The sequence below is a fragment of the Schistosoma mansoni genome, chromosome 2 (genome assembly GCF_000237925.1).
Source record: "Schistosoma mansoni strain Puerto Rico chromosome 2, complete genome".
NCBI lineage: Eukaryota > Metazoa > Platyhelminthes > Trematoda > Strigeidida > Schistosomatidae > Schistosoma > Schistosoma mansoni.
The window spans coordinates 25380568-25388659 of NC_031496.1; positions in this window are offsets into that span (position 1 = coordinate 25380568).

Below are 8092 nucleotides of genomic sequence, written 5' to 3' on the forward strand. Positions count from 1 at the left end.
TCATCATGGTGGAACAGACATCGAAACCTTTTAAGATTAAACCTCTTTCTCCTCCCCCATTTCATCTAATGCCGTCCCAGTTTGATAATATCTAAGCCTGATCTTGCTACACAGAAGTTGACTTCCAGGAGCATGGCGTGATAGTCCCGTGTGCACAATCCCTCGCAGTTGTGTTAGCACTACCGCGCAATTTTTACAGGTACGTCACACTTAGTATGTTTACTAGTGATGTTTTGGAACTCTACGGAACGTTAAAAATGCTATTCGTAAACGTGGAGACCTAACCGACCGACAGGGGTAAGACCAACTTTCCCACAATGCAGAGTTGCTGTGCGTCCCAACAACAGGAGTGTTGCTACGAATGCGAGGAGTCAGTGGCCGACAGACCTTTGACGAGGGCCTGCTCGGACAGCTTTTCATGTCTAAGCCCTCCTAACAAGGGCAGGCTGTTCTTGTCCCATTCGAAAATAAAGTCGTAGACGAACTGATTGCACCTGCCGACTAGATTATGGAGATCACAAGCAACCCGAACGCCGAGGTTTATTCTATCAAAGAAAAGCCTCGAACAACACAGAACGACGTCACGGACCACACTCTGACTCGTTATGTATATGCTCTTCGTAATCGTAGACTTTCACAAACCCACTGAAGAAGCACGTCACGAAAAAGAACTATTTCTAGACCACAAGAGACTGGTGATCCTTATTGGTGCTGGTATCATGACAAATGTGGTCAGTCGCCAAGAAATCGCAGAAAGCCATTCAGTTTTCTGAGCTCCAGACCACCTGACACGAAAAACGTTTAGAGAAACCTTCTGACTGGTACGTGTTAATGGCAGCCACAGCTGGTGAACATAGTCGTCTGTTATACATCACTGATATGAAGAAAGTTCTTTACCTAGTCGATACTTGCACAGAAGTTGGCGTTTTTCCAGCAGATTCTAACGACCAAGTGCACGAACCAGTTTTCAATGTACAAACGGTAAGTGGAAAACCGACTGACACATAAAGTAGGCAATATTTTAATCATAAAGTAGGTTTACGTAGACCTAATGACAGGTTTTCATTGTTGCATATGTTTCTATGCCAATCATTGATATAGACCTACTACAACACCATAATCTACTCACCAACTCGAGCAAGCGCAGGTTGGTTGATGGCAATAATAAATGATCCGTTCGTGCAACTTCAGTTTCTGGTTGTAGCTTATCCCCAGTCACTGTTAAGCACATAATCGACCCATACTATCAATGGATACTCGATAAGTACCCAATTCTGTACCAAACGCGACCAAAATTACCGTGTGTAATCAGCAATGTCACACATCATAGTACGACTATAGGACCATCAGTGCCGACCAGCTTTCAGAAGTCTAAAGTTGGCCCAAAGCTAGTTCGATCACATGACAGGCTTGGGAATTATTCGGCCATCAAACAGCTCACAGGCACCTTCCCTACACATGGTCTCTAAAATGGACACCAACAACTGGCGTCCAACTGGTGACTATCGGCGTTTATGTGCGAAAACTGTCCCTGATCCTTACCTATTGCCTCACATCCACTACGTAGTGGCTATGTTAAAACGTGCAACCATTCTCTGGAAAATCGATCTGATTAAAGCATATAACCAAATTCCCTTGACGTCAGACCACGTTCCTAAAACGACCATCATCCCTCCCTCTGAACTCTAAGACGTTTTGCACATGCCATTTCGCTTAAGAAGTGTTGCACAAATTTTCCAGAGATTCGTCTACGAAATCTTCCGAGGTCTCGCTTCAGTACACTCGTATGCTGATGACCGCTTGATAGCAAGTCCGGATAGAGAATCTTAACTCCAGCATCTAGACGTTTTTTCGAACCACTGCAAAGACATGGCATTACCGTAAACATTCAAAAATGTCAAATCTGAACCAACTCCTTAGATTTTCTCGGGCATACCATTGATGTTAAAGGCATCCGACCCCTGATAAGAAAAGTGGCAGCCATTCAGAATTACCCAGAACAGACCACAGTCAGGTAACTACGTGTTCAACGGCCTGGCACGTTTCTATCGACGGTCCAAATAAAATTGCACGTCCTTCATGAGACACTGAACAGATGAAATTCTTAGAAATGCGAATAACTTCTATTTGGACGACAACACGAGAAAAATATTCTCCACAGTTAAGAAAGTTATTCACAAGTAACTATGCTCGCACACGAGGATATCGAAGCATCCACCGGTATAGCGTTAGACACATCAGACTCGACAATCAGAGGAGTTTTACAACGATGGATAAACAGCACCTGACAACATTCTTTTCGAGATGATTGTGAGACAGGCAATCAAGGTATATAACTTTTAACAGGGAACTTCTAACCATTTATTCCGCTGAGAGTTCACTCTGTTTACCGACCATAAACCTCTAACCTTCTCTTTAAACTTGTCTTCAGACAAGTACTCCCTTCGATAGTCTCGACAACCTGAATATATTTCTCAGTTTACTTCAGATATACAACACACTTCAGGGGAAACATTGTAATTTCAGACGCCTTGTCTCGTATATCCTCCTTTAACAGTTTCCAAGGAATCGACCTTCTTAAACTCACTCAGCTTCAACGCAATGTCTTCAATATGTTGCACAAGCTTTCTCATGCCGATGTTCGAACAACCATCGAGCTCACGGTAGAACGGTTTCGTTGGCTTGGTATGAATAAACATGTGAGAGAACGGGTACGAATCTGAGGAAGCCACTCGATATCCAAGCTGATCAGACAAGACCAATGTTTCTTGAGGTTCTTCACAAACATCGTCGCTTGTTCAGACCATATTCACCTGGATTTAGTAAGACCTCAGTCAAATTCAAATGGATACTCCTACCTATTAACGTGTCTGGAGCGCTTCATACAATGACCGGGAGCAGTAACCATCACGGTCATTACCGCTAAAACAGCGGCCCGCACCTTTCGCTGACGATGGTTTGAAAAGTTCGACTGACTTTTAAACATCACCACAGATCGTGGAAGCCAGTTCGGATTTGTTATCGGAATACGGGCTGAAAAGAGCACGCTCTGGAATAAGAGTAAGTTTTTCGAAACACTCAGGACAAACAACCTTTTGTTTTATTTTGTTTGTACTATTATGTCAAAATTTTTTTTCTCGCATGCTCATATAAGCGCGGGCTTTTTTAAATAAAAAGCTCAAAAGTATCATCTTACAAAGTCCTTTAGGCTATCACATTTTGTCTCTTTTCGCACATTTTGCGTCCTTATACGCGTACGATTGTATTTGAACATAAACTTACAATTTCATTTCTTTTTCCTTACCAGGACAGGCGGATAAAGAGGAAAATCTTACAAAGAATATGATGAATCGAAAGTTTTTTGTTTTTCGTCGTTATTATGCACCACATGACCCCTTATATTGAAGAAAGACGACCAGACGCTGCTGGACATGGCAAGATGTTAGAGTAGTGTTTACTAACGGCAAGATCGTTGGATTTAAACTTCCGACTGCCCACTTCTCAGGGTTATTACTACCCCACGAGGTGGGGAGAGTGAGCTCTTGCTGTTAATGAATCCTCAGAATAAATAATTCTGCAAGTCTTCGACACTTGATGCTAGCCTCATTGGTTTTACTGGATACACTTGCTGGGGGCGCTTGGTCACTCATCCCCAAATGCCCTGGTACGGCCGAGAGTGGGGAGAGTCCGCTCTCCCTCCCCAAATGCCCTCACATCGCCACGCGTATATAGCCGCTGCCAAAAGTCCCACTCACTGCCTTCTCGTGGCATTACTGTTGTTTGCGAAATTGAGAGAACGAAAAGACAATGTCCGGCGCTTTAAACGGGTTTGTGGACACAGAAAGTCCACCTAAGGGAGTCGGAAAACCCTGATTACAAACCAATGTTGCACATGGTTTCCAGTATCCTGAGGGAACGAATGGCGTATAAACCTATTGTTGGTCACTGGCTACGATGGAACTGCATCTCCTAACGTTGCTCCACTGCCTTGTGGATAGGACCTTTTGGTTAAAGGCTCCGGGTGCGGCCCCCTAAGAGAAAAATCTGCTTCAGTTTGGGCACCTGGGCAGTACACAGCCCTCACACAAATCTCATTTGATTTGTGTGGCGCATATATATCTGGTGCCTCCTTTTACCAATATTTACGTGTTTAAATAAATGAATTAATAATGCCAGGTAAAGAATTGGCACACCGTGCTACCCATCCCTTGCAACTACTAGCCAGCTTAGACCAAACGCTTTTCGACATATCGATAGCTTTCCAAGCATATCTTCGAACCCCTTCATTTCTGACTTCCTACTTGACTGGATTGGTATACTTCGACTATAAAGGTGTTACGTGTAAAGGAGTTGTCAAACTCCGAATACCTGTGACATATTTAATATCACTATTCATATTCTTATGCACACAAATCCACCCCCTGTTTCTATGTCATATTACGTACCAACCTAACTGTTATGTCCCGATAGCAATAGTGAATGATAACTTTGGGATCCATTTATGGACCAATACTATGCATATATTTTTTATGGTATAGTTGTTAAATAACTAAACTATTCATATTCATATCCCTCTTATTATGAGGTTTATTTTGACTTATGAGCTATTGCTATACGGTTTAAAACTCTTGAATTATGCCCTGTCTATCATTTAATATCTCCCCTACTCACAGCCACATTTGGCTGAATCTTGTAAAATTGTTATTTTCTATTTTATGGAACGATGTGATCTGTTTGATTGGTATATAGACTGAGTATATTTGAAATATAATAATTTATACCATAGAGGCTGTTACTGGTATTCTTAACTTAACTGTCTGGGCTAGGCATAAAGAAGGACCGACAAATACTCTAGATTGCTCGTATGGGTTTCGTGGGTAATTTGATCAAATCGATAATTCACTTCTCTCTAACTGGCGGTATTATCACTTTATACATTAACAGGGCATTCATAAGGTCACAAGTTATACCACTAACTGAGTAACCTATTAACGTAAACCCCGTAACGTTTGTAATATTTTGATATAGCATGTAAACTGACATGTCTACTGTAATATATTGTTATATGAAATAAATTATTATTAGTAATGAGTTTGTAGGTATCAATGTCAAGGTTGGACTTGATAGTTTCAAATAAATTGATCATTTGGTAGAAAGTCAGTAAACATTTTTTGCTGTATCCCAATGAATAGAAAAATTGTATTTCTGACGTTTCTTGACTTACTGTAAGCCATTTCTTCAGGGTAAATACATAAACTTGTGTTAATTTAATTCGGTGATTTATTTACTCTGAAGAAGTGGCTTACAGTAAGTCAAGAAACGTCAGAAATACAATTTTTCTATTCATTGGGAAAATTTTTTTTATTGATTTTCTACCAAATGATCAATTTATCTGAAACTATCAAATCCAACCTTGTGAATTATACTTTCATAATTAAGGTTTTAAAGCAAAGATGCATAACATCAAAGCAAAGCAAGGTAGAGACTAAACGTCCTAGGCCAAAATTATAAGCAAGTCGGTTTCAAAGCTTGGGAATAACGATTTTATCAAAAACCAGTAAAATGGATAATATCCATAACTGCAGTTTATAGTTATTTGAATGCTTTGAGTTTACCTCCTAACAAAGTTATGGCTATGGTTATTGTATTCATAAACCTCTACTGCGACAGTGATGTGCTTGTTAAACAACACACAGTGAGACCGGTAAGATGGACTGTAAAGGTACCTCTTTGGGGAATATCTAGTTTTGGCGGTAGTCTATGTTCACCTAAGTTCAAATGCAAATAATGAAGGTTTTCAATCACTTCTACCTAACCAAAGGTATATCGAACAAACAAAAACGTCCTCAAATCTTTCAGTCGTTTTCAGATTGACTACTTAAATTATGTGATTGAACCAAGGTTGAGCCACGGTGAAATCATAAACGTTAAGCTGGCTGATTTCTTCTGAAACAATTATTGATTAATGGGATTACCAGCTGTCAGTGTGATTCAGCATTTCGGACCACAAGATAACCCAGGGTTTAAAAATCACTTGGACTATCTTATTACGGCTGAAAATGAGATTATTCTTGTTCTTAGCTCTGAGGCTATTTGAACTTCATATATTCCACAGGGGTCTCTACTACAAATAACTCATGAAGGTGTGGATTTATTCAATGTGCAACTAGTGGTCATTTTCACTTCAAAAAATATGCCACGCCATACCAATACTTTATACTACATATGCAAAGGTGATAGTTATAACCTCATTTTCTAGAATTCTAATGAGTTTTCGTGCATATTAGAATCCCCGTTGCAGACGAAGGTAGACTCTTCGAATCTTGACTATTATATTTCGTACTCAGAAGTGGAGAAGATCTTTTGAAACACCTCCTGGACGACGTATTCTGAAATCTTTTAGCTTATCCATTAACATATTATCCCTATTAATTTAAAGAAAAACAATAATGTAAGGTCCAGAACTGTAGAAATCTCAGTGCTTTGGAGCTGCTGAATTAATCAATGGCTGGTTTCTCGCTACAAATACGCAAAAAGACGAAAATCGAAAGCACTTTCCATATGGTAACGTGCTTGAATTTGGATAGTGCAGTTACTATTTTTGCACACATCGTTCACCTGATCATTTTTATTGTTGGAACTTTTGAATTTCATAGTACTGACTGCTAAGATTTTGTCGGCTTTAACATCCCAAATAGTTCACGTTAACTACAAATTCGCATCAACCTCAAAAATAATGATTGCAATATCTCCTTCGATCTTAGCATTAAGCTATCGGATCGGGTTCGAACAGTTAACTGATACCAACTAAATCATTTGTTTCACAGAAAAAAATATTTCGTCTTCTTCAGCCAACATCGCTGATTGTTGTGTGCAAATATTGTAAGCTAACTTCTTTCCATTTTTTTTTAGTTTGTGTTAGCTATACTACTTATTAATGTTTAGTAATTCAACCCACTTTCAACCATTTTTAACACCCTCATTTGGGGAATGAACCGTGTGTTCTATGGACTTATACTCCAGTCACAATGTTTGAGTTCAGTAATCTTGCTCATAATGGAACTCCTTTCCTCTATCCTTGTTTGTATTCCTTTTTCATGTTACAGTTGTAAGATAATTCTAGTTTGTTAAATGACTTTGAAGCAAAATAGTCATCTAACTTTTAATACTTACTACTACTATAGCTAGGCATAGCTGTACACTACGCTTTTTTACTTATAGTATGTGTTGTGACTCCGTTTTTGTTGATCATTTTAATGTTAAGTGATTATCTTGTGATCGAACTTTGACAGTCCCACAGATACCCACATGTTTCAAGATCCAAGAACTCAAAGTTGTTAGTGCTCATATTCCTTTAAGTAGTATTGTCATTTTGGTAAATAAATCTTTTTTCAAAATGATCATGGATGTCCAGTGCCTGACAACGCTGTTGAACCTAACATCTTGATAACTGAAGATCCTGAAGCTATTCAAATCAGAAGTCGGGAATAAGGGAGTTCGAAAATGCATTTGGGAGATGGTCGATGAGTAAAGATGTGATATGTAGAAGCATTTGAGTTGTTATGCAAACTAGGGATTCCCGAAACAACGCAATTCCAGTCAGGTAGAACTAGGTGAGCATAAACGAATGTATTGTATTTGGAATTCGGAATTCGGCACACATCGAGGACAAAAGAATCATTAGTTCATACAAACATATCAAGAATGTAACACAATTTAACGTCACTTAACTTGTTGGCTACAATATCAATCTAACTGATAGGTTTCGAATAGTATTATGAACTAAACAAGGTGACATTGGTGACTACATACTGACCAATTAGTATTGACATCTGAATTTTATACAAAATTAGTTGTGCTTCAAACAAATGAGTGGTAATTTCTGACTGTAATACTTGGGGTAACAATATTTTCGGAAGCTAGAAATTACACCGTTTTTTTAACTAACTGAAGTTAGAAAGAAACATCAATGAAGAGTCTTAGATGGTTACATCTAACCATTTAAGATAATTTAACTAACTGAATTTTCAGATACTGAGTTCACTAGAACTGATGAACCACCCGTGATTTTGTAACACATGCGATACAATAT